At 45.1% G+C, this 25,864-nt stretch overlaps 6 non-coding genes across 6 annotated transcripts; all 6 read left to right on the top strand.

Moving 5' to 3' along the window:
• The first annotated feature begins 444 nt into the window (after positions 1-444).
• Positions 445-517, top strand: trnav-uac (transfer RNA valine (anticodon UAC)). The gene has a single exon. It is a non-coding gene; the product is annotated as a tRNA-Val (tRNA).
• A 6,641-nt stretch (positions 518-7,158) lies between these two features.
• trnav-cac (transfer RNA valine (anticodon CAC)) lies at positions 7,159-7,231 on the top strand. The gene has a single exon. It is a non-coding gene; the product is annotated as a tRNA-Val (tRNA).
• A 3,282-nt stretch (positions 7,232-10,513) lies between these two features.
• On the top strand, positions 10,514-10,586 carry trnav-cac (transfer RNA valine (anticodon CAC)). The gene has a single exon. It is a non-coding gene; the product is annotated as a tRNA-Val (tRNA).
• A 3,281-nt stretch (positions 10,587-13,867) lies between these two features.
• Positions 13,868-13,940, top strand: trnav-cac (transfer RNA valine (anticodon CAC)). Its single transcript has one exon. It is a non-coding gene; the product is annotated as a tRNA-Val (tRNA).
• Positions 13,941-17,220: 3,280 nt separating this feature from the next.
• Positions 17,221-17,293, top strand: trnav-cac (transfer RNA valine (anticodon CAC)). The gene has a single exon. It is a non-coding gene; the product is annotated as a tRNA-Val (tRNA).
• A 6,635-nt stretch (positions 17,294-23,928) lies between these two features.
• Positions 23,929-24,001, top strand: trnav-cac (transfer RNA valine (anticodon CAC)). Its single transcript has one exon. It is a non-coding gene; the product is annotated as a tRNA-Val (tRNA).
• The last annotated feature ends 1,863 nt before the right edge of the window (positions 24,002-25,864 follow it).

Genomic DNA, 25,864 nt, shown 5'->3' with positions numbered 1-25,864 from the left:
CCTTTGCAATTTTCTGAGTGTAATAGCCTTCTCCACTTCCTCTGGTGATCATTCCAAACACGCACAACCTTCTTTGTGAGAAATGTGCCTCAGGTCCTTTGTCACTTTCAGCACACTCACCTTAAAGCTATGCTGTCGAGTTTTCAACTCACACCAACTTGGGTAAAACACCTAAATACTCAGTTTACCACCCTTCCATAAGGTCATGTCGCAGCTGTTACGCTGCAAGGAAAGTCGTCCCAGCCTATTCCACCTCGCCCTACGGTACAAACATCGACGACATCTTTGTCTATATTTTGTCATCAATTTAACGTGTCTTTTTTTTTACGTTTTCAAGATGTCAATTACGCTGGACAACAACGAGCTATTGGAAACAGAAAGGTGAAACGGATTCAGCTTTCAGTGCTGCACGCCACGGAGCCGCCGCACGGCCGGCTGTGGCTTGTTTCTGTAGTGTAGTGGTCATCACGTTCGCCTTACACGCGAAAGGTCCCCAGTTCGAAACTGGGCAGAAACTGCTTTGTTCTTCAACTGCAGCCTTTTACATGGACAAGAGCTGAGCTTTCTTGCATGCTTTCACATCTGCAAACCTGCCTTCGAATTTGCTTGAACAAATCTGCTCTCGTAGTGAAATGTTATGCAATTCCATTTAATTACAGTGCAAAGCGTTGTTAACTTTTTCTCCAACCTGGTTCTGATTACATGCCACTCTGTTTGAGAGTGTATTTACCGCCTTCTGATCCTTCCACGAAAAGCAGTACCGCATTTGCATTCCTTGTGCAGGCGGCTCGGTTCACAGACAGGAAAGATGCAGATGCTCTGGTGTCACAGCGCACCACGAATTCCTGAACTTGTCTGTCTGTCAAATGTACCCCAAGGTAGTCTCAGAAAGACCTCATTTGGAAGCTGTCAATCGTTATTCAACGTGCGAGAATTGGCACCAGATGTCTTGAATCAGATGTTCTGGAGCAATTCGCACGTTAGTGGCTCATTCAATCAACAATAGCAATTAAAGAAATTACACTCTCAGAGGAACCTTTCGACTTGCGCATTCATAGCGTCTCTAGTATTAAGGTCCGCCCCGAGATCTAAGTCATGTTGGAACTGAAACGGAGGAATCGACAGAGAGGCTATAGAATGACATCGCTTCCATTTGGTTTTCTTCAAATCACTGACGAGCAGGAAAATGTAAACGGGGAGGGCGAGTGGAGAAGTGAGGCAGTTGCAGCTCTGGTGAAATTCCTTCTTTGTGATTCACTCAGCAACCAGAGACGTGAAGGTGACTCAGGCGTGAAAGCTCTTCACATCGAGAACAAAAAGCACTCAAGGGCAGTTAGCGCCTCTTCCGGAGTGGGGGTGGGGTGAGGTAATTACCTTTTGACTTCTGTCACTATGTTCAGAAACTGGCTTTTAGATTGAGGTGAACAGAAACTGCATTTCTAAAAAACACCACCGAATTTAGCAAAATTTATTGAGTCGCTTCTCCTCGATTCCCACACAGGTTTCCAACTCAGTTGGTATCCATGTGACTCATGTCCAGGAGTGAACATCTCAGCAGCAAATTGCACGGTTAAGGTAAAAGGCAAGGAAAGTGGCATCTCGAACTGGCTCCGAGGTCAGAGCATTCTCACAATGTGATCTGTCGTTCTCGGATTGTAATGCTACCTCCGGTTTTAGGGTGGAGAACATTCTTTGGGACTCTTATTCTGAAAAAAAAACAGACACAGTGACTGAAACTATACTGCACGGTATGATGTGGAACACGGCCTGCTCAGGTTTGTGCATGTTCACTGTAGTCCGGTGTGTTTCGTATTCCGTGTAAACGTGAAAGTCGTCCTGTTTCGAGCAATGGGTGAAATCATTTAGCAAAGCAAGAATGGAAATTCCCGTAATGTCAAGCAGCTCATGGTTATTTTACCAAATCATAAGCGAACCCATATTCTCACGCACTGACAGATACATTTGTAGCTGAAAAGAGTCTGAGAAGATAGACTCAGCTTACCATTGATTTTTGTCTGGATTGATGGGCTATCAATATCTGCTGCGAAATTGACATTGTAGCCGGGCACATCCCAGCAGCTGTGCGAGTCCGAGAGGAATCATGGAACCCCATTTCATGTGACTTTGCATCTGTTGTTATGCAGGAGCACAATTTGAAATACAAGAAAATGAGGCGGCGCGGCCGGCTTGTAGTTTGGCCGAGCGGTCTAAGGCGCTGGATCCAGGTTCCAGTCTCGAAAGGGGCGTGGGTTCGAATCCCACCAGTGCCATTTCTGCTGATCCACTCCAACGCTGCAGCTTGTTAAAATGCTGTTTCGGTGCCCACTGTATATTGATGTTGAAAACAAAAGTAAAATGGGTTTGCTTCCCAGGGAATTAACTGTGGTGTGGGATACTGCCAAGTATTTCAAAATGTCTCTACTGTCATGATCGTGTTCGCCTCCCGCGCGGAAAATCCCAAACATTTCTGCCGTCCCAGGCAAGTTGAGCTTTTACTGGAACCGAATGGAGACTGTTATTTCATCGCTGTTGTGAAACGAAGTCCTACGGTGACTCTACTCGTTGTTATTGGGTTTCTAGCTAATGGGAAAATCGTTCCAATGAATTTCGATGTCATACCTTATTGAATTTCTCCCACTTCCTTCATTTCCGACTTGGGAACATCGGAAGGGAAAGGTAATCTAATCGAGACTGTGATTGGTGCAATTCACTTTTTACGGCCAATTCTTATTATGTTCTTTCTTTCTCTCATTTCAGCATTGTCTGGAAAGCGGTGGTGCACTAAGGCTGCAGTATGTTTGAAAGAGTCGTTTGGAAATGCCCTGTTGTTAGTTGTGAGATTACTTTATGACTCATGCCCTCAGACTGTATCACATTTAGCATTCATGCATCTCTGTGTCTGAAAATGCATGAGGTATGCCAGTTTTGTTTGTGTTCCGTGTTAAATGCTTTCTGTTTTGCGATTCGCTCAATACATTTCGATTTAACAGGGTTTCTGAGGTAACTTTCAGCAGCAAAAATCCTCAGCTGAGGATCTGGGAAAATTTCACAGAATATGGTCAGTCGGAGCTAAACTAAGGAAGGCGTTCGTTTCTGCAGTGTTTCACAATACTACCTTTCCCGTGAGCAGTCGAACAGACTAAATGATTGTGCCACAGACTGCGATGGCAAGCTCCGCTAAAAAGTAATCCTTTAAAGCCGGTGGAAGCAACACGACGTTATTGGGGTACACCGTGGAAAAAGATACTTCGGTGGACCTCGTCCATGCTCACCACATAGCCAAAATTAAACAAGTCGCGTTCCCCAGCATTTGGCCGCAATCCCTCTAAACGCTTCCTATCAAGAAACTCAACCGATTACCTTTGCAATTTTCTGAGTGTAATAGCCTTCTCCACTTCCTCTGGTGATCATTCCAAACACGCACAACCTTCTTTGTGAGAAATGTGCCTCAGGTCCTTTGTCACTTTCAGCACACTCACCTTAAAGCTATGCTGTCGAGTTTTCAACTCACACCAACTTGGGTAAAACACCTAAATACTCAGTTTACCACCCTTCCATGAGGTCATGTCACAGCTGTTACGCTGCAAGGAAAGTCGTCCCAGCCTATTCCACCTCGCCCTACGGTACAAACATCGACGACATCTTTGTCTATATTTTGTCATCAATTTAACGTGTCTTTTTTTTTACGTTTTCAAGATGTCAATTACGCTGGACAACAACGAGCTATTGGAAACAGAAAGGTGAAACGGATTCAGCTTTCAGTGCTGCACGCCACGGAGCCGCCGCACGGCCGGCTGTGGCTTGTTTCTGTAGTGAAGTGGTCATCACGTTCGCCTCACACGCGAAAGGTCCCCAGTTCGAAACTGGGCAGAAACTGCTTTGTTCTTCAACTGCAGCCTTTTACCTGGACAAGAGCTGAGCTTTCTTGCATGCTTTCACATCTGCAAACCTGCCTTCGAATTTGCTTGAACAAATCTGCTCTCGTAGTGAAATGTTATGCAATTCCATTTAATTACAGTGCAAAGCGTTGTTAACTTTTTCTCCAACCTGGTTCTGATTACATGCCACTGTTTGAGAGTGTATTTACCGCCTTCGGATCCTTCCACGAAAAGCAGTACCGCATTTGCATTCCTTGTGCAGGCGGCTCGGTTCACAGACAGGAAAGATGCAGATGCTCTGGTGTCACAGCGCACCACGAATTCCTGAACTTGTCTGTCTGTCAAATGTACCCCAAGGTAGTCTCAGAAAGACCTCATTTGGAAGCTGTCAATCGTTATTCAACGTGCGAGAATTGGCACCAGATGTCTTGAATCAGATGTTCTGGAGCAATTCGCACGTTAGTGGCTCATTCAATCAACAATAGCAATTAAAGAAATTACACTCTCAGAGGAACCTTTCGACTTGCGCATTCATAGCGTCTCTAGTATTAAGGTCCGCCCCGAGATCTAAGTCATGTTGGAACTGAAACGGAGGAATCGACAGAGAGGCTATAGAATGACATCGCTTCCATTTGGTTTTCTTCAAATCACTGACGAGCAGGAAAATGTAAACGGGGAGGGCGAGTGGAGAAGTGAGGCAGTTGCAGCTCTGGTGAAATTCCTTCTTTGTGATTCACTCAGCAACCAGAGACGTGAAGGTGACTCAGGCGTGAAAGCTCTTCACATCGAGAACAAAAAGCACTCAAGGGCAGTTAGCGCCTCTTCCGGAGTGGGGGTGGGGTGAGGTAATTACCTTTTGACTTCTGTCACTATGTTCAGAAACTGGCTTTTAGGTTGAGGTGAACAGAAACTGCATTTCTAAAAAGCACCACCGAATTTAGCAAAATTTATTGAGTCGCTTCTCCTCGATTCCCACACAGGTTTCCAACTCAGTTGGTATCCATGTGGCTCATGTCCAGGAGTGAACATCTCAGCAGCAAATTGCACGGTTAAGGTAAAAGGCAAGGAAAGTGGCATCTCGAACTGGCTCCGAGGTCAGAGCATTCTCACAATGTGATCTGTCGTTCTCGGATTGTAATGCTACCTCCGGTTTTAGGGTGGAGAACATTCTTTGGGACTCTTATTCTGAAAAAAAAAACAGACACAGTGACTGAAACTATGCTGCACGGTATGATGTGGAACACGGCCTGCTCAGGTTTGTGCATTTTCACTGTAGTCCGGTGTGTTTCGTATTCCGTGTAAACGTGAAAGTCGTCCTGTTTCGAGCAATGGGTGAAATCATTTAGCAAAGCAAGAATGGAAATTCCCGTAATGTCAAGCAGCTCATGGTTATTTTACCAAATCATAAGCGAACCCATATTCTCACGCACTGACAGACACATTTGTAGCTGAAAAGAGTCTGAGAAGATAGACTCAGCTTACCATTGATTTTTGTCTGGATTGATGGGCTATCAATATCTGCTGCGAAATTGACATTGTAGCCGGGCACATCCCAGCAGCTGTGCGAGTCCGAGAGGAATCATGGAACCCCATTTCACGTGACTTTGCATCTGTTGTTATGCAGGAGCACAATTGGAAATACAAGAAAATGAGGCGGCGCGGCCGGCTTGTAGTTTGGCCGAGCGGTCTAAGGCGCTGGATCCAGGTTCCAGTCTCGAAACTGGTTCGAATCCCACCAGTGCCATTTCTGCTGATCCACTCCAACGCTGCAGCTTGTTAAAATGCTGTTTCGGTGCCCACTGTATATTGATGTTGAAAACAAAAGTAAAATGGGTTTGCTTCCCAGGGAATTAACTGTGGTGTGGGATACTGCCAAGTATTTCAAAATGTCTCTACTGTCATGATCGTGTTCGCCTCCCGCGCGGAAAATCCCAAACAGTTCTGCCGTCCCAGGCAAGTTGAGCTTTTACTGGAACCCAATGGAGACTGTTATTTCATCGCTGTTGTGAAACGAAGTCCTACGGTGACTCTACGCGTTGTTATTGGGTTTCTAGCTAATGGGAAAATCGTTCCAATGAATTTCGATGTCATACCTTATTGAATTTCTCCCACTTCCTTCATTTCCGACTTGGGAACATCGGAAGGGAAAGGTAATCTAATCGAGACTGTGATTGGTGAAATTCACTTTTTATCGGCCAATTCTTATTATGTTCTTTCTTTCTCTCATTTCAGCATTGTCTGGAAAGCGGTGGTGCACTAAGGCTGCAGTATGTTTGAAAGAGCCGTTTGGAAATGCCCTGTTGTTAGTTGTGAGATTACTTTATGACTCATGCCCTCAGACTGTATCACATTTAGCATTCATGCATCTCTGTGTCTGAAAATGCATGAGGTATGCCAGTTTTGTTTGTGTTCCGTGTTAAATGTTTTCTGTTTTGCGATTCGCTCAATACATTTCGATTTAACAGGGTTTCTGAGGTAACTTTCAGCAGCAAAAATCCTCAGCTGAGGATCTGGGAAAATTTCACAGAATATGGTCAGTCGGAGCTAAATTAAGGAAGTCGTTCGTTTCTGCAGTGTTTCACAATACTACCTTTCCCGTGAGCAGTCGAACAGACTAAATGATTGTGCCACAGACTGCGATGGCAAGCTCCGCTAAAAAGTAATCCTTTAAAGCCGGTGGAAGCAACACGACGTTATTGGGGTACACCGTGGAAAAAGATACTTCGGTGGACCTCGTCCATGCTCACCACATAGCCAAAATTAAACAAGTCGCGTTCCCCAGCATTTGGCCGCAATCCCTCTAAACGCTTCCTATCAAGAAACTCAACCGATTACCTTTGCAATTTTCTGAGTGTAATAGCCTTCTCCACTTCCTCTGGTGATCATTCCAAACACGCACAACCTTCTTTGTGAGAAATGTGCCTCAGGTCCTTTGTCACTTTCAGCACACTCACCTTAAAGCTATGCTGTCGAGTTTTCAACTCACACCAACTTGGGTAAAACACGTAAATACTCAGTTTACCACCCTTCCATGAGGTCATGTCACAGCTGTTACGCTGCAAGGAAAGTCGTCCCAGCCTATTCCACCTCGCCCTACGGTACAAACATCGACGACATCTTTGTCTATATTTTGTCATCAATTTAACGTGTCTTTTTTTTTTTACGTTTTCAAGATGTCAATTACGCTGGACAACAACGAGCTATTGGAAACAGAAAGGTGAAACGGATTCAGCTTTCAGTGCTGCACGCCACGGAGCCGCCGCACGGCCGGCTGTGGCTTGTTTCTGTAGTGTAGTGGTCATCACGTTCGCCTCACACGCGAAAGGTCCCCAGTTCGAAACTGGGCAGAAACTGCTTTGTTCTTCAACTGCAGCCTTTTACCTGGACAAGAGCTGAGCTTTCTTGTATGCTTTCACATCTGCAAACCTGCCTTCGAATTTGCTTGAACAAATCTGCTCTCGTAGTGAAATGTTATGCAATTCCATTTAATTACAGTGCAAAGCGTTGTTAACTTTTTCTCCAACCTGGTTCTGATTACATGCCACTCTGTTTGAGAGTGTATTTACCGCCTTCGGATCCTTCCACGAAAAGCAGTACCGCATTTGCATTCCTTGTGCAGGCGGCTCGGTTCACAGACAGGAAAGATGCAGATGCTCTGGTGTCACAGCGCACCACGAATTCCTGAACTTGTCTGTCTGTCAAATGTACCCCAAGGTAGTCTCAGAAAGACCTCATTTGGAAGCTGTCAATCGTTATTCAACGTGCGAGAATTGGCACCAGATGTCTTGAATCAGATGTTCTGGAGCAATTCGCACGTTAGTGGCTCATTCAATCAACAATAGCAATTAAAGAAATTACACTCTCAGAGGAACCTTTCGACTTGCGCATTCATAGCGTCTCTAGTATTAAGGTCCGCCCCGAGATCTAAGTCATGTTGGAACTGAAACGGAGGAATCGACAGAGAGGCTATAGAATGACATCGCTTCCATTTGGTTTTCTTCAAATCACTGACGAGCAGGAAAATGTAAACGGGGAGGGCGAGTGGAGAAGTGAGGCAGTTGCAGCTCTGGTGAAATTCCTTCTTTGTGATTCACTCAGCAACCAGAGACGTGAAGGTGACTCAGGCGTGAAAGCTCTTCACATCGAGAACAAAAAGCACTCAAGGGCAGTTAGCGCCTCTTCCGGAGTGGGGGTGGGGTGAGGTAATTACCTTTTGACTTCTGTCACTATGTTCAGAAACTGGCTTTTAGGTTGAGGTGAACAGAAACTGCATTTCTAAAAAGCACCACCGAATTTAGCAAAATTTATTGAGTCGCTTCTCCTCGATTCCCACACAGGTTTCCAACTCAGTTGGTATCCATGTGGCTCATGTCCAGGAGTGAACATCTCAGCAGCAAATTGCACGGTTAAGGTAAAAGGCAAGGAAAGTGGCATCTCGAACTGGCTCCGAGGTCAGAGCATTCTCACAATGTGATCTGTCGTTCTCGGATTGTAATGCTACCTCCGGTTTTAGGGTGGAGAACATTCTTTGGGACTCTTATTCTGAAAAAAAAACAGACACAGTGACTGAAACTATGCTGCACGGTATGATGTGGAACACGGCCTGCTCAGGTTTGTGCATTTTCACTGTAGTCCGGTGTGTTTCGTATTCCGTGTAAACGTGAAAGTCGTCCTGTTTCGAGCAATGGGTGAAATCATTTAGCAAAGCAAGAATGGAAATTCCCGTAATGTCAAGCAGCTCATGGTTATTTTACCAAATCATAAGCGAACCCATATTCTCACGCACTGACAGATACATTTGTAGCTGAAAAGAGTCTGAGAAGATAGACTCAGCTTACCATTGATTTTTGTCTGGATTGATGGGCTATCAATATCTGCTGCGAAATTGACATTGTAGCCGGGCACATCCCAGCAGCTGTGCGAGTCCGAGAGGAATCATGGAACCCCATTTCATGTGACTTTGCATCTGTTGTTATGCAGGAGCACAATTGGAAATACAAGAAAATGAGGCGGCGCGGCCGGCTTGTAGTTTGGCCGAGCGGTCTAAGGCGCTGGATCCAGGTTCCAGTCTCGAAACTGGTTCGAATCCCACCAGTGCCATTTCTGCTGATCCACTCCAACGCTGCAGCTTGTTAAAATGCTGTTTCGGTGCCCACTGTATATTGATGTTGAAAACAAAAGTAAAATGGGTTTGCTTCCCAGGGAATTAACTGTGGTGTGGGATACTGCCAAGTATTTCAAAATGTCTCTACTGTCATGATCGTGTTCGCCTCCCGCGCGGAAAATCCCAAACAGTTCTGCCGTCCCAGGCAAGTTGAGCTTTTACTGGAACCCAATGGAGACTGTTATTTCATCGCTGTTGTGAAACGAAGTCCTACGGTGACTCTACGCGTTGTTATTGGGTTTCTAGCTAATGGGAAAATCGTTCCAATGAATTTCGATGTCATACCTTATTGAATTTCTCCCACTTCCTTCATTTCCGACTTGGGAACATCGGAAGGGAAAGGTAATCTAATCGAGACTGTGATTGGTGAAATTCACTTTTTATCGGCCAATTCTTATTATGTTCTTTCTTTCTCTCATTTCAGCATTGTCTGGAAAGCGGTGGTGCACTAAGGCTGCAGTATGTTTGAAAGAGCCGTTTGGAAATGCCCTGTTGTTAGTTGTGAGATTACTTTATGACTCATGCCCTCAGACTGTATCACATTTAGCATTCATGCATCTCTGTGTCTGAAAATGCATGAGGTATGCCAGTTTTGTTTGTGTTCCGTGTTAAATGCTTTCTGTTTTGCGATTCGCTCAATACATTTCGATTTAACAGGGTTTCTGAGGTAACTTTCAGCAGCAAAAATCCTCAGCTGAGGATCTGGGAAAATTTCACAGAATATGGTCAGTCGGAGCTAAATTAAGGAAGGCGTTCGTTTCTGCAGTGTTTCACAATACTACCTTTCCCGTGAGCAGTCGAACAGACTAAATGATTGTGCCACAGACTGCGATGGCAAGCTCCGCTAAAAAGTAATCCTTTAAAGCCGGTGGAAGCAACACGACGTTATTGGGGTACACCGTGGAAAAAGATACTTCGGTGGACCTCGTCCATGCTCACCACATAGCCAAAATTAAACAAGTCGCGTTCCCCAGCATTTGGCCGCAATCCCTCTAAACGCTTCCTATCAAGAAACTCAACCGATTACCTTTGCAATTTTCTGAGTGTAATAGCCTTCTCCACTTCCTCTGGTGATCATTCCAAACACGCACAACCTTCTTTGTGAGAAATGTGCCTCAGGTCCTTTGTCACTTTCAGCACACTCACCTTAAAGCTATGCTGTCGAGTTTTCAACTCACACCAACTTGGGTAAAACACGTAAATACTCAGTTTACCACCCTTCCATAAGGTCATGTCGCAGCTGTTACGCTGCAAGGAAAGTCGTCCCAGCCTATTCCACCTCGCCCTACGGTACAAACATCGACGACATCTTTGTCTATATTTTGTCATCAATTTAACGTGTCTTTTTTTTTTACGTTTTCAAGATGTCAATTACGCTGGACAACAACGAGCTATTGGAAACAGAAAGGTGAAACGGATTCAGTTTTCAGTGCTGCACGCCACGGAGCCGCCGCACGGCCGGCTGTGGCTTGTTTCTGTAGTGTAGTGGTCATCACGTTCGCCTCACACGCGAAAGGTCCCCAGTTCGAAACTGGGCAGAAACTGCTTTGTTCTTCAACTGCAGCCTTTTACATGGACAAGAGCTGAGCTTTCTTGCATGCTTTCACATCTGCAAACCTGCCTTCGAATTTGCTTGAACAAATCTGCTCTCGTAGTGAAATGTTATGCAATTCCATTTAATTACAGTGCAAAGCGTTGTTAACTTTTTCTCCAACCTGGTTCTGATTACATGCCACTCTGTTTGAGAGTGTATTTACCGCCTTCTGATCCTTCCACGAAAAGCAGTACCGCATTTGCATTCCTTGTGCAGGCGGCTCGGTTCACAGACAGGAAAGATGCAGATGCTCTGGTGTCACAGCGCACCACGAATTCCTGAACTTGTCTGTCTGTCAAATGTACCCCAAGGTAGTCTCAGAAAGACCTCATTTGGAAGCTGTCAATCGTTATTCAACGTGCGAGAATTGGCACCAGATGTCTTGAATCAGATGTTCTGGAGCAATTCGCACGTTAGTGGCTCATTCAATCAACAATAGCAATTAAAGAAATTACACTCTCAGAGGAACCTTTCGACTTGCGCATTCATAGCGTCTCTAGTATTAAGATCCGCCCCGAGATCTAAGTCATGTTGGAACTGAAACGGAGGAATCGACAGAGAGGCTATAGAATGACATCGCTTCCATTTGGTTTTCTTCAAATCACTGACGAGCAGGAAAATGTAAACGGGGAGGGCGAGTGGAGAAGTGAGGCAGTTGCAGCTCTGGTGAAATTCCTTCTTTGTGATTCACTCAGCAACCAGAGAAGTGAAGGTGACTCAGGCGTGAAAGCTCTTCACATCGAGAACAAAAAGCACTCAAGGGCAGTTAGCGCCTCTTCCGGAGTGGGGGTGGGGTGAGGTAATTACCTTTTGACTTCTGTCACTATGTTCAGAAACTGGCTTTTAGATTGAGGTGAACAGAAACTGCATTTCTAAAAAGCACCACCGAATTTAACAAAATTTATTGAGTCGCTTCTCCTCGATTCCCACACAGGTTTCCAACTCAGTTGGTATCCATGTGGCTCATGTCCAGGAGTGAACATCTCAGCAGCAAATTGCACGGTTAAGGTAAAAGGCAAGGAAAGTGGCATCTCGAACTGGCTCCGAGGTCAGAGCATTCTCACAATGTGATCTGTCGTTCTCGGATTGTAATGCTACCTCCGGTTTTAGGGTGGAGAACATTCTTTGGGACTCTTATTCTGAAAAAAAAAACAGACACAGTGACTGAAACTATGCTGCACGGTATGATGTGGAACACGGCCTGCTCAGGTTTGTGCATTTTCACTGTAGTCCGGTGTGTTTCGTATTCCGTGTAAACGTGAAAGTCGTCCTGTTTCGAGCAATGGGTGAAATCATTTAGCAAAGCAAGAATGGAAATTCCCGTAATGTCAAGCAGCTCATGGTTATTTTACCAAATCATAAGCGAACCCATATTCTCACGCACTGACAGATACATTTGTAGCTGAAAAGAGTCTGAGAAGATAGACTCAGCTTACCATTGATTTTTGTCTGGATTGATGGGCTATCAATATCTGCTGCGAAATTGACATTGTAGCCGGGCACATCCCAGCAGCTGTGCGAGTCCGAGAGGAATCATGGAACCCCATTTCATGTGACTTTGCATCTGTTGTTATGCAGGAGCACAATTGGAAATACAAGAAAATGAGGCGGCGCGGCCGGCTTGTAGTTTGGCCGAGCGGTCTCAGGCGCTGGATCCAGGTTCCAGTCTCGAAACTGGTTCGAATCCCACCAGTGCCATTTCTGCTGATCCACTCCAACGCTGCAGCTTGTTAAAATGCTGTTTCGGTGCCCACTGTATATTGATGTTGAAAACAAAAGTAAAATGGGTTTGCTTCCCAGGGAATTAACTGTGGTGTGGGATACTGCCAAGTATTTCAAAATGTCTCTACTGTCATGATCGTGTTCGCCTCCCGCGCGGAAAATCCCAAACTGTTCTGCCGTCCCAGGCAAGTTGAGCTTTTACTGGAACCGAATGGAGACTGTTATTTCATCGCTGTTGTGAAACGAAGTCCTACGGTGACTCTACTCGTTGTTATTGGGTTTCTAGCTAATGGGAAAATCGTTCCAATGAATTTCGATGTCATACCTTATTGAATTTCTCCCACTTCCTTCATTTCCGACTTGGGAACATCGGAAGGGAAAGATAATCTAATCGAGACTGTGATTGGTGAAATTCACTTTTTACGGCCAATTCTTATTATGTTCTTTCTTTCTCTCATTTCAGCATTGTCTGGAAAGCGGTGGTGCACTAAGGCTGCAGTATGTTTGAAAGAGCCGTTTGGAAATGCCCTGTTGTTAGTTGTGAGATTACTTTATGACTCATGCCCTCAGACTGTATCACATTTAGCATTCATGCATCTCTGTGTCTGAAAATGCATGAGGTATGCCAGTTTTGTTTGTGTTCCGTGTTAAATGCTTTCTGTTTTGCGATTCGCTCAATACATTTCGATTTAACAGGGTTTCTGAGGTAACTTTCAGCAGCAAAAATCCTCAGCTGAGGATCTGGGAAAATTTCACAGAATATGGTCAGTCGGAGCTAAACTAAGGAAGGCGTTCGTTTCTGCAGTGTTTCACAATACTACCTTTTCCGTGAGCAGTCGAACAGACTAAATGATTGTGCCACAGACTGCGATGGCAAGCTCCGCTAAAAAGTAATCCTTTAAAGCCGGTGGAAGCAACACGACGTTATTGGGGTACACCGTGGAAAAAGATACTTCGGTGGACCTCGTCCATGCTCACAACATAGCCAAAATTAAACAAGTCGCGTTCCCCAGCATTTGGCCGCAATCCCTCTAAACGCTTCCTATCAAGAAACTCAACCGATTACCTTTGCAATTTTCTGAGTGTAATAGCCTTCTCCACTTCCTCTGGTGATCATTCCAAACACGCACAACCTTCTTTGTGAGAAATGTGCCTCAGGTCCTTTGTCACTTTCAGCACACTCACCTTAAAGCTATGCTGTCGAGTTTTCAACTCACACCAACTTGGGTAAAACACGTAAATACTCAGTTTACCACCCTTCCATAAGGTCATGTCACAGCTGTTACGCTGCAAGGAAAGTCGTCCCAGCCTATTCCACCTCGCCCTACGGTACAAACATCGACGACATCTTTGTCTATATTTTGTCATCAATTTAACGTGTCTTTTTTTTTACGTTTTCAAGATGTCAATTACGCTGGACAACAACGAGCTATTGGAAACAGAAAGGTGAAACGGATTCAGCTTTCAGTGCTGCACGCCACGGAGCCGCCGCACGGCCGGCTGTGGCTTGTTTCTGTAGTGTAGTGGTCATCACGTTCGCCTCACACGCGAAAGGTCCCCAGTTCGAAACTGGGCAGAAACTGCTTTGTTCTTCAACTGCAGCCTTTTACCTGGACAAGAGCTGAGCTTTCTTGCATGCTTTCACATCTGCAAACCTGCCTTCGAATTTGCTTGAACAAATCTGCTCTCGTAGTGAAATGTTATGCAATTCCATTTAATTACAGTGCAAAGCGTTGTTAACTTTTTCTCCAACCTGGTTCTGATTACATGCCACTCTGTTTGAGAGTGTATTTACCGCCTTCTGATCCTTCCACGAAAAGCAGTACCGCATTTGCATTCCTTGTGCAGGCGGCTCGGTTCACAGACAGGAAAGATGCAGATGCTCTGGTGTCACAGCGCACCACGAATTCCTGAACTTGTCTGTCTGTCAAATGTACCCCAAGGTAGTCTCAGAAAGACCTCATTTGGAAGCTGTCAATCGTTATTCAACGTGCGAGAATTGGCACCAGATGTCTTGAATCAGATGTTCTGGAGCAATTCGCACGTTAGTGGCTCATTCAATCAACAATAGCAATTAAAGAAATTACACTCTCAGAGGAACCTTTCGACTTGCGCATTCATAGCGTCTCTAGTATTAAGGTCCGCCCCGAGATCTAAGTCATGTTGGAACTGAAACGGAGGAATCGACAGAGAGGCTATAGAATGACATCGCTTCCATTTGGTTTTCTTCAAATCACTGACGAGCAGGAAAATGTAAACGGGGAGGGCGAGTGGAGAAGTGAGGCAGTTGCAGCTCTGGTGAAATTCCTTCTTTGTGATTCACTCAGCAACCAGAGACGTGAAGGTGACTCAGGCGTGAAAGCTCTTCACATCGAGAACAAAAAGCACTCAAGGGCAGTTAGCGCCTCTTCCGGAGTGGGGGTGGGGTGAGGTAATTACCTTTTGACTTCTGTCACTATGTTCAGAAACTGGCTTTTAGGTTGAGGTGAACAGAAACTGCATTTCTAAAAAGCACCACCGAATTTAGCAAAATTTATTGAGTCGCTTCTCCTCGATTCCCACACAGGTTTCCAACTCAGTTGGTATCCATGTGGCTCATGTCCAGGAGTGAACATCTCAGCAGCAAATTGCACGGTTAAGGTAAAAGGCAAGGAAAGTGGCATCTCGAACTGGCTCCGAGGTCAGAGCATTCTCACAATGTGATCTGTCGTTCTCGGATTGTAATGCTACCTCCGGTTTTAGGGTGGAGAACATTCTTTGGGACTCTTATTCTGAAAAAAAAACAGACACAGTGACTGAAACTATGCTGCACGGTATGATGTGGAACACGGCCTGCTCAGGTTTGTGCATTTTCACTGTAGTCCGGTGTGTTTCGTATTCCGTGTAAACGTGAAAGTCGTCCTGTTTCGAGCAATGGGTGAAATCATTTAGCAAAGCAAGAATGGAAATTCCCGTAATGTCAAGCAGCTCATGGTTATTTTACCAAATCATAAGCGAACCCATATTCTCACGCACTGACAGATACATTTGTAGCTGAAAAGAGTCTGAGAAGATAGACTCAGCTTACCATTGATTTTTGTCTGGATTGATGGGCTATCAATATCTGCTGCGAAATTGACATTGTAGCCGGGCACATCCCAGCAGCTGTGCGAGTCCGAGAGGAATCATGGAACCCCATTTCATGTGACTTTGCATCTGTTGTTATGCAGGAGCACAATTGGAAATACAAGAAAATGAGGCGGCGCGGCCGGCTTGTAGTTTGGCCGAGCGGTCTCAGGCGCTGGATCCAGGTTCCAGTCTCGAAACTGGTTCGAATCCCACCAGTGCCATTTCTGCTGATCCACTCCAACGCTGCAGCTTGTTAAAATGCTGTTTCGGTGCCCACTGTATATTGATGTTGAAAACAAAAGTAAAATGGGTTTGCTTCCCAGGGAATTAACTGTGGTGTGGGATACTGCCAAGTATTTCAAAATGTCTCTACTGTCATGATCGTGTTCGCCTCCCGCGCGGAAAATCCCAAACTGTTCTGCCGTCCCAGGCAAGTTGAGCTTTTACTGGAACCGAATGGAGACTGTTATTTCATCGCTGTTGTGAAACGAAGTCCTACGGTGACTCTACTCGTTGTTATTGGGTTTCTAGCTAATGGGAAAATCGTTCCAATGAATTTCGATGTCATACCTTATTGAATTTCTCCCACTTCCTTCATTTCCGACTTGGGAACATCGGAAGGGAAAGATAATCTAATCGAGACTGTGATTGGTGAAATTCACTTTTTACGGCCAATTCTTATTATGTTCTTTCTTTCTCTCATTTCAGCATTGTCTGGAAAGCGGTGGTGCACTAAGGCTGCAGTATGTTTGAAAGAGCCGTTTGGAAATGCCCTGTTGTTAGTTGTGAGATTACTTTATGACTCATGCCCTCAGACTGTATCACATTTAGCATTCATGCATCTCTGTGTCTGAAAATGCATGAGGTATGCCAGTTTTGTTTGTGTTCCGTGTTAAATGCTTTCTGTTTTGCGATTCGCTCAATACATTTCGATTTAACAGGGTTTCTGAGGTAACTTTCAGCAGCAAAAATCCTCAGCTGAGGATCTGGGAAAATTTCACAGAATATGGTCAGTCGGAGCTAAACTAAGGAAGGCGTTCGTTTCTGCAGTGTTTCACAATACTACCTTTTCCGTGAGCAGTCGAACAGACTAAATGATTGTGCCACAGACTGCGATGGCAAGCTCCGCTAAAAAGTAATCCTTTAAAGCCGGTGGAAGCAACACGACGTTATTGGGGTACACCGTGGAAAAAGATACTTCGGTGGACCTCGTCCATGCTCACCACATAGCCAAAATTAAACAAGTCGCGTTCCCCAGCATTTGGCCGCAATCCCTCTAAACGCTTCCTATCAAGAAACTCAACCGATTACCTTTGCAATTTTCTGAGTGTAATAGCCTTCTCCACTTCCTCTGGTGATCATTCCAAACACGCACAACCTTCTTTGTGAGAAATGTGCCTCAGGTCCTTTGTCACTTTCAGCACACTCACCTTAAAGCTATGCTGTCGAGTTTTCAACTCACACCAACTTGGGTAAAACACGTAAATACTCAGTTTACCACCCTTCCATAAGGTCATGTCGCAGCTGTTACGCTGCAAGGAAAGTCGTCCCAGCCTATTCCACCTCGCCCTACGGTACAAACATCGACGACATCTTTGTCTATATTTTGTCATCAATTTAACGTGTCTTTTTTTTTACGTTTTCAAGATGTCAATTACGCTGGACAACAACGAGCTATTGGAAACAGAAAGGTGAAACGGATTCAGCTTTCAGTGCTGCACGCCACGGAGCCGCCGCACGGCCGGCTGTGGCTTGTTTCTGTAGTGTAGTGGTCATCACGTTCGCCTCACACGCGAAAGGTCCCCAGTTCGAAACTGGGCAGAAACTGCTTTGTTCTTCAACTGCAGCCTTTTACATGGACAAGAGCTGAGCTTTCTTGCATGCTTTCACATCTGCAAACCTGCCTTCGAATTTGCTTGAACAAATCTGCTCTCGTAGTGAAATGTTATGCAATTCCATTTAATTACAGTGCAAAGCGTTGTTAACTTTTTCTCCAACCTGGTTCTGATTACATGCCACTCTGTTTGAGAGTGTATTTACCGCCTTCTGATCCTTCCACGAAAAGCAGTACCGCATTTGCATTCCTTGTGCAGGCGGCTCGGTTCACAGACAGGAAAGATGCAGATGCTCTGGTGTCACAGCGCACCACGAATTCCTGAACTTGTCTGTCTGTCAAATGTACCCCAAGGTAGTCTCAGAAAGACCTCATTTGGAAGCTGTCAATCGTTATTCAACGTGCGAGAATTGGCACCAGATGTCTTGAATCAGATGTTCTGGAGCAATTCGCACGTTAGTGGCTCATTCAATCAACAATAGCAATTAAAGAAATTACACTCTCAGAGGAACCTTTCGACTTGCGCATTCATAGCGTCTCTAGTATTAAGGTCCGCCCCGAGATCTAAGTCATGTTGGAACTGAAACGGAGGAATCGACAGAGAGGCTATAGAATGACATCGCTTCCATTTGGTTTTCTTCAAATCACTGACGAGCAGGAAAATGTTAACGGGGAGGGCGAGTGGAGAAGTGAGGCAGTTGCAGCTCTGGTGAAATTCCTTCTTTGTGATTCACTCAGCAACCAGAGAAGTGAAGGTGACTCAGGCGTGAAAGCTCTTCACATCGAGAACAAAAAGCACTCAAGGGCAGTTAGCGCCTCTTCCGGAGTGGGGGTGGGGTGAGGTAATTACCTTTTGACTTCTGTCACTATGTTCAGAAACTGGCTTTTAGATTGAGGTGAACAGAAACTGCATTTCTAAAAAGCACCACCGAATTTAGCAAAATTTATTGAGTCGCTTCTCCTCGATTCCCACACAGGTTTCCAACTCAGTTGGTATCCATGTGGCTCATGTCCAGGAGTGAACATCTCAGCAGCAAATTGCACGGTTAAGGTAAAAGGCAAGGAAAGTGGCATCTCGAACTGGCTCCGAGGTCAGAGCATTCTCACAATGTGATCTGTCGTTCTCGGATTGTAATGCTACCTCCGGTTTTAGGGTGGAGAACATTCTTTGGGACTCTTATTCTGAAAAAAAAAACAGACACAGTGACTGAAACTATGCTGCACGGTATGATGTGGAACACGGCCTGCTCAGGTTTGTGCATTTTCACTGTAGTCCGGTGTGTTTCGTATTCCGTGTAAACGTGAAAGTCGTCCTGTTTCGAGCAATGGGTGAAATCATTTAGCAAAGCAAGAATGGAAATTCCCGTAATGTCAAGCAGCTCATGGTTATTTTACCAAATCATAAGCGAACCCATATTCTCACGCACTGACAGATACATTTGTAGCTGAAAAGAGTCTGAGAAGATAGACTCAGCTTACCATTGATTTTTGTCTGGATTGATGGGCTATCAATATCTGCTGCGAAATTGACATTGTAGCCGGGCACATCCCAGCAGCTGTGCGAGTCCGAGAGGAATCATGGAACCCCATTTCATGTGACTTTGCATCTGTTGTTATGCAGGAGCACAATTGGAAATACAAGAAAATGAGGCGGCGCGGCCGGCTTGTAGTTTGGCCGAGCGGTCTCAGGCGCTGGATCCAGGTTCCAGTCTCGAAACTGGTTCGAATCCCACCAGTGCCATTTCTGCTGATCCACTCCAACGCTGCAGCTTGTTAAAATGCTGTTTCGGTGCCCACTGTATATTGATGTTGAAAACAAAAGTAAAATGGGTTTGCTTCCCAGGGAATTAACTGTGGTGTGGGATACTGCCAAGTATTTCAAAATGTCTCTACTGTCATGATCGTGTTCGCCTCCCGCGCGGAAAATCCCAAACTGTTCTGCCGTCCCAGGCAAGTTGAGCTTTTACTGGAACCGAATGGAGACTGTTATTTCATCGCTGTTGTGAAACGAAGTCCTACGGTGACTCTACTCGTTGTTATTGGGTTTCTAGCTAATGGGAAAATCGTTCCAATGAATTTCGATGTCATACCTTATTGAATTTCTCCCACTTCCTTCATTTCCGACTTGGGAACATCGGAAGGGAAAGATAATCTAATCGAGACTGTGATTGGTGAAATTCACTTTTTACGGCCAATTCTTATTATGTTCTTTCTTTCTCTCATTTCAGCATTGTCTGGAAAGCGGTGGTGCACTAAGGCTGCAGTATGTTTGAAAGAGCCGTTTGGAAATGCCCTGTTGTTAGTTGTGAGATTACTTTATGACTCATGCCCTCAGACTGTATCACATTTAGCATTCATGCATCTCTGTGTCTGAAAATGCATGAGGTATGCCAGTTTTGTTTGTGTTCCGTGTTAAATGCTTTCTGTTTTGCGATTCGCTCAATACATTTCGATTTAACAGGGTTTCTGAGGTAACTTTCAGCAGCAAAAATCCTCAGCTGAGGATCTGGGAAAATTTCACAGAATATGGTCAGTCGGAGCTAAACTAAGGAAGGCGTTCGTTTCTGCAGTGTTTCACAATACTACCTTTTCCGTGAGCAGTCGAACAGACTAAATGATTGTGCCACAGACTGCGATGGCAAGCTCCGCTAAAAAGTAATCCTTTAAAGCCGGTGGAAGCAACACGACGTTATTGGGGTACACCGTGGAAAAAGATACTTCGGTGGACCTCGTCCATGCTCACAACATAGCCAAAATTAAACAAGTCGCGTTCCCCAGCATTTGGCCGCAATCCCTCTAAACGCTTCCTATCAAGAAACTCAACCGATTACCTTTGCAATTTTCTGAGTGTAATAGCCTTCTCCACTTCCTCTGGTGATCATTCCAAACACGCACAACCTTCTTTGTGAGAAATGTGCCTCAGGTCCTTTGTCACTTTCAGCACACTCACCTTAAAGCTATGCTGTCGAGTTTTCAACTCACACCAACTTGGGTAAAACACGTAAATACTCAGTTTACCACCCTTCCATAAGGTCATGTCACAGCTGTTACGCTGCAAGGAAAGTCGTCCCAGCCTATTCCACCTCGCCCTACGGTACAAACATCGACGACATCTTTGTCTATATTTTGTCATCAATTTAACGTGTCTTTTTTTTTACGTTTTCAAGATGTCAATTACGCTGGACAACAACGAGCTATTGGAAACAGAAAGGTGAAACGGATTCAGCTTTCAGTGCTGCACGCCACGGAGCCGCCGCACGGCCGGCTGTGGCTTGTTTCTGTAGTGTAGTGGTCATCACGTTCGCCTCACACGCGAAAGGTCGCCAGTTCGAAACTGGGCAGAAACTGCTTTGTTCTTCAACTGCAGCCTTTTACATGGACAAGAGCTGAGCTTTCTTGCATGCTTTCATATCTGCAAACCTGCCTTCGAATTTGCTTGAACAAATCTGCTCTCGTAGTGAAATGTTATGCAATTCCATTTAATTACAGTGCAAAGCGTTGTTAACTTTTTCTCCAACCTGGTTCTGATTACATGCCACTCTGTTTGAGAGTGTATTTACCGCCTTCGGATCCTTCCACGAAAAGCAGTACCGCATTTGCATTCCTTGTGCAGGCGGCTCGGTTCACAGACAGGAAAGATGCAGATGCTCTGGTGTCACAGCGCACCACGAATTCCTGAACTTGTCTGTCTGTCAAATGTACCCCAAGGTAGTCTCAGAAAGACCTCATTTGGAAGCTGTCAATCGTTATTCAACGTGCGAGAATTGGCACCAGATGTCTTGAATCAGATGTTCTGGAGCAATTCGCACGTTAGTGGCTCATTCAATCAACAATAGCAATTAAAGAAATTACACTCTCAGAGGAACCTTTCGACTTGCGCATTCATAGCGTCTCTAGTATTAAGGTCCGCCCCGAGATCTAAGTCATGTTGGAACTGAAACGGAGGAATCGACAGAGAGGCTATAGAATGACATCGCTTCCATTTGGTTTTCTTCAAATCAATGACGAGCAGGAAAATGTAAACGGGGAGGGCGAGTGGAGAAGTGAGGCAGTTGCAGCTCTGGTGAAATTCCTTCTTTGTGATTCACTCAGCAACCAGAGACGTGAAGGTGACTCAGGCGTGAAAGCTCTTCACATCGAGAACAAAAAGCACTCAAGGGCAGTTAGCGCCTCTTCCGGAGTGGGGGTGGGGTGAGGTAATTACCTTTTGACTTCTGTCACTATGTTCAGAAACTGGCTTTTAGATTGAGGTGAACAGAAACTGCATTTCTAAAAAGCACCACCGAATTTAGCAAAATTTATTGAGTCGCTTCTCCTCGATTCCCACACAGGTTTCCAACTCAGTTGGTATCCATGTGGCTCATGTCCAGGAGTGAACATCTCAGCAGCAAATTGCACGGTTAAGGTAAAAGGCAAGGAAAGTGGCATCTCGAACTGGCTCCGAGGTCAGAGCATTCTCACAATGTGATCTGTCGTTCTCGGATTGTAATGCTACCTCCGGTTTTAGGGTGGAGAACATTCTTTGGGACTCTTATTCTGAAAAAAAAAACAGACACAGTGACTGAAACTATGCTGCACGGTATGATGTGGAACACGGCCTGCTCAGGTTTGTGCATTTTCACTGTAGTCCGGTGTGTTTCGTATTCCGTGTAAACGTGAAAGTCGTCCTGTTTCGAGCAATGGGTGAAATCATTTAGCAAAGCAAGAATGGAAATTCCCGTAATGTCAAGCAGCTCATGGTTATTTTACCAAATCATAAGCGAACCCATATTCTCACGCACTGACAGATACATTTGTAGCTGAAAAGAGTCTGAGAAGATAGACTCAGCTTACCATTGATTTTTGTCTGGATTGATGGGCTATCAATATCTGCTGCGAAATTGACATTGTAGCCGGGCACATCCCAGCAGCTGTGCGAGTCCGAGAGGAATCATGGAACCCCATTTCATGTGACTTTGCATCTGTTGTTATGCAGGAGCACAATTGGAAATACAAGAAAATGAGGCGGCGCGGCCGGCTTGTAGTTTGGCCGAGCGGTCTAAGGCGCTGGATCCAGGTTCCAGTCTCGAAACTGGTTCGAATCCCACCAGTGCCATTTCTGCTGATCCACTCCAACGCTGCAGCTTGTTAAAATGCTGTTTCGGTGCCCACTGTACATTGATGTTGAAAACAAAAGTAAAATGGGTTTGCTTCCCAGGGAATTAACTGTGGTGTGGGATACTGCCAAGTATTTCAAAATGTCTCTACTGTCATGATCGTGTTCGCCTCCCGCGCGGAAAATCCCAAACAGTTCTGCCGTCCCAGGCAAGTTGAGCTTTTACTGGAACCGAATGGAGACTGTTATTTCATCGCTGTTGTGAAACGAAGTCCTACGGTGACTCTACGCGTTGTTATTGGGTTTCTAGCTAATGGGAAAATCGTTCCAATGAATTTCGATGTCATACCTTATTGAATTTCTCCCACTTCCTTCATTTCCGACTTGGGAACATCGGAAGGGAAAGATAATCTAATCGAGACTGTGATTGGTGAAATTCACTTTTTACGGCCAATTCTTATTATGTTCTTTCTTTCTCTCATTTCAGCATTGTCTGGAAAGCGGTGGTGCACTAAGGCTGCAGTATGTTTGAAAGAGCCGTTTGGAAATGCCCTGTTGTTAGTTGTGAGATTACTTTATGACTCATGCCCTCAGACTGTATCACATTTAGCATTCATGCATCTCTGTGTCTGAAAATGCATGAGGTATGCCAGTTTTGTTTGTGTTCCGTGTTAAATGCTTTCTGTTTTGCGATTCGCTCAATACATTTCGATTTAACAGGGTTTCTGAGGTAACTTTCAGCAGCAAAAATCCTCAGCTGAGGATCTGGGAAAATTTCACAGAATATGGTCAGTCGGAGCTAAACTAAGGAAGGCGTTCGTTTCTGCAGTGTTTCACAATACTACCTTTCCCGTGAGCAGTCGAACAGACTAAATGATTGTGCCACAGACTGCGATGGCAAGCTCCGCTAAAAAGTAATCCTTTAAAGCCGGTGGAAGCAACACGACGTTATTGGGGTACACCGTGGAAAAAGATACTTCGGTGGACCTCGTCCATGCTCACCACATAGCCAAAATTAAACAAGTCGCGTTCCCCAGCATTTGGCCGCAATCCCTCTAAACGCTTCCTATCAAGAAACTCAACCGATTACCTTTGCAATTTTCTGAGTGTAATAGCCTTCTCCACTTCCTCTGGTGATCATTCCAAACACGCACAACCTTCTTTGTGAGAAATGTGCCTCAGGTCCTTTGTCACTTTCAGCACACTCACCTTAAAGCTATGCTGTCGAGTTTTCAACTCACACCAACTTGGGTAAAACACGGAAATACTCAGTTTACCACCCTTCCATAAGGTCATGTCGCAGCTGTTACGCTGCAAGGAAAGTCGTCCCAGCCTATTCCACCTCGCCCTACGGTACAAACATCGACGACATCTTTGTCTATATTTTGTCATCAATTTAACGTGTCTTTTTTTTTACGTTTTCAAGATGTCAATTACGCTGGACAACAACGAGCTATTGGAAACAGAAAGGTGAAACGGATTCAGCTTTCAGTGCTGCACGCCACGGAGCCGCCGCACGGCCGGCTGTGGCTTGTTTCTGTAGTGTAGTGGTCATCACGTTCGCCTCACACGCGAAAGGTCCCCAGTTCGAAACTGGGCAGAAACTGCTTTGTTCTTCAACTGCAGCCTTTTACCTGGACAAGAGCTGAGCTTTCTTGCATGCTTTCACATCTGCAAACCTGCCTTCGAATTTGCTTGAACAAATCTGCTCTCGTAGTGAAATGTTATGCAATTCCATTTAATTACAGTGCAAAGCGTTGTTAACTTTTTCTCCAACCTGGTTCTGATTACATGCCACTCTGTTTGAGAGTGTATTTACCGCCTTCTGATCCTTCCACGAAAAGCAGTACCGCATTTGCATTCCTTGTGCAGGCGGCTCGGTTCACAGACAGGAAAGATGCAGATGCTCTGGTGTCACAGCGCACCACGAATTCCTGAACTTGTCTGTCTGTCAAATGTACCCCAAGGTAGTCTCAGAAAGACCTCATTTGGAAGCTGTCAATCGTTATTCAACGTGCGAGAATTGGCACCAGATGTCTTGAATCAGATGTTCTGGAGCAATTCGCACGTTAGTGGCTCATTCAATCAACAATAGCAATTAAAGAAATTACACTCTCAGAGGAACCTTTCGACTTGCGCATTCATAGCGTCTCTAGTATTAAGGTCCGCCCCGAGATCAAAGTCATGTTGGAACTGAAACGGCGGAATCGACAGAGAGGCTATAGAATGACATCGCTTCCATTTGGTTTTCTTCAAATCACTGACGAGCAGGAAAATGTAAACGGGGAGGGCGAGTGGAGAAGTGAGGCAGTTGCAGCTCTGGTGAAATTCCTTCTTTGTGATTCACTCAGCAACCAGAGACGTGAAGGTGACTCAGGCGTGAAAGCTCTTCACATCGAGAACAAAAAGCACTCAAGGGCAGTTAGCGCCTCTTCCGGAGTGGGGGTGGGGTGAGGTAATTACCTTTTGACTTCTGTCACTATGTTCAGAAACTGGCTTTTAGATTGAGGTGAACAGAAACTGCATTTCTAAAAAGCACCACCGAATTTAGCAAAATTTATTGAGTCGCTTCTCCTCGATTCCCACACAGGTTTCCAACTCAGTTGGTATCCATGTGGCTCATGTCCAGGAGTGAACATCTCAGCAGCAAATTGCACGGTTAAGGTAAAAGGCAAGGAAAGTGGCATCTCGAACTGGCTCCGAGGTCAGAGCATTCTCACAATGTGATCTGTCGTTCTCGGATTGTAATGCTACCTCCGGTTTTAGGGTGGAGAACATTCTTTGGGACTCTTATTCTGAAAAAAAAACAGACACAGTGACTGAAACTATGCTGCACGGTATGATGTGGAACACGGCCTGCTCAGGTTTGTGCATTTTCACTGTAGTCCGGTGTGTTTCGTATTCCGTGTAAACGTGAAAGTCGTCCTGTTTCGAGCAATGGGTGAAATCATTTAGCAAAGCAAGAATGGAAATTCCCGTAATGTCAAGCAGCTCATGGTTATTTTACCAAATCATAAGCGAACCCATATTCTCACGCACTGACAGATACATTTGTAGCTGAAAAGAGTCTGAGAAGATAGACTCAGCTTACCATTGATTTTTGTCTGGATTGATGGGCTATCAATATCTGCTGCGAAATTGACATTGTAGCCGGGCACATCCCAGCAGCTGTGCGAGTCCGAGAGGAATCATGGAACCCCATTTCATGTGACTTTGCATCTGTTGTTATGCAGGAGCACAATTGGAAATACAAGAAAATGAGGCGGCGCGGCCGGCTTGTAGTTTGGCCGAGCGGTCTAAGGCGCTGGATCCAGGTTCCAGTCTCGAAACTGGTTCGAATCCCACCAGTGCCATTTCTGCTGATCCACTCCAACGCTGCAGCTTGTTAAAATGCTGTTTCGGTGCCCACTGTATATTGATGTTGAAAACAAAAGTAAAATGGGTTTGCTTCCCAGGGAATTAACTGTGG

Source organism: Chiloscyllium plagiosum, unplaced genomic scaffold (genome assembly GCF_037043375.1).
Source record: "Chiloscyllium plagiosum isolate Xiang-an unplaced genomic scaffold, Cpla_swu_hap1 HiC_scaffold_42, whole genome shotgun sequence".
Lineage (NCBI taxonomy): Eukaryota > Metazoa > Chordata > Chondrichthyes > Orectolobiformes > Hemiscylliidae > Chiloscyllium > Chiloscyllium plagiosum.
The sequence above is the reverse complement of the archived record's forward strand: the minus strand, read 5'-3'. Positions and strand labels throughout refer to the sequence as shown.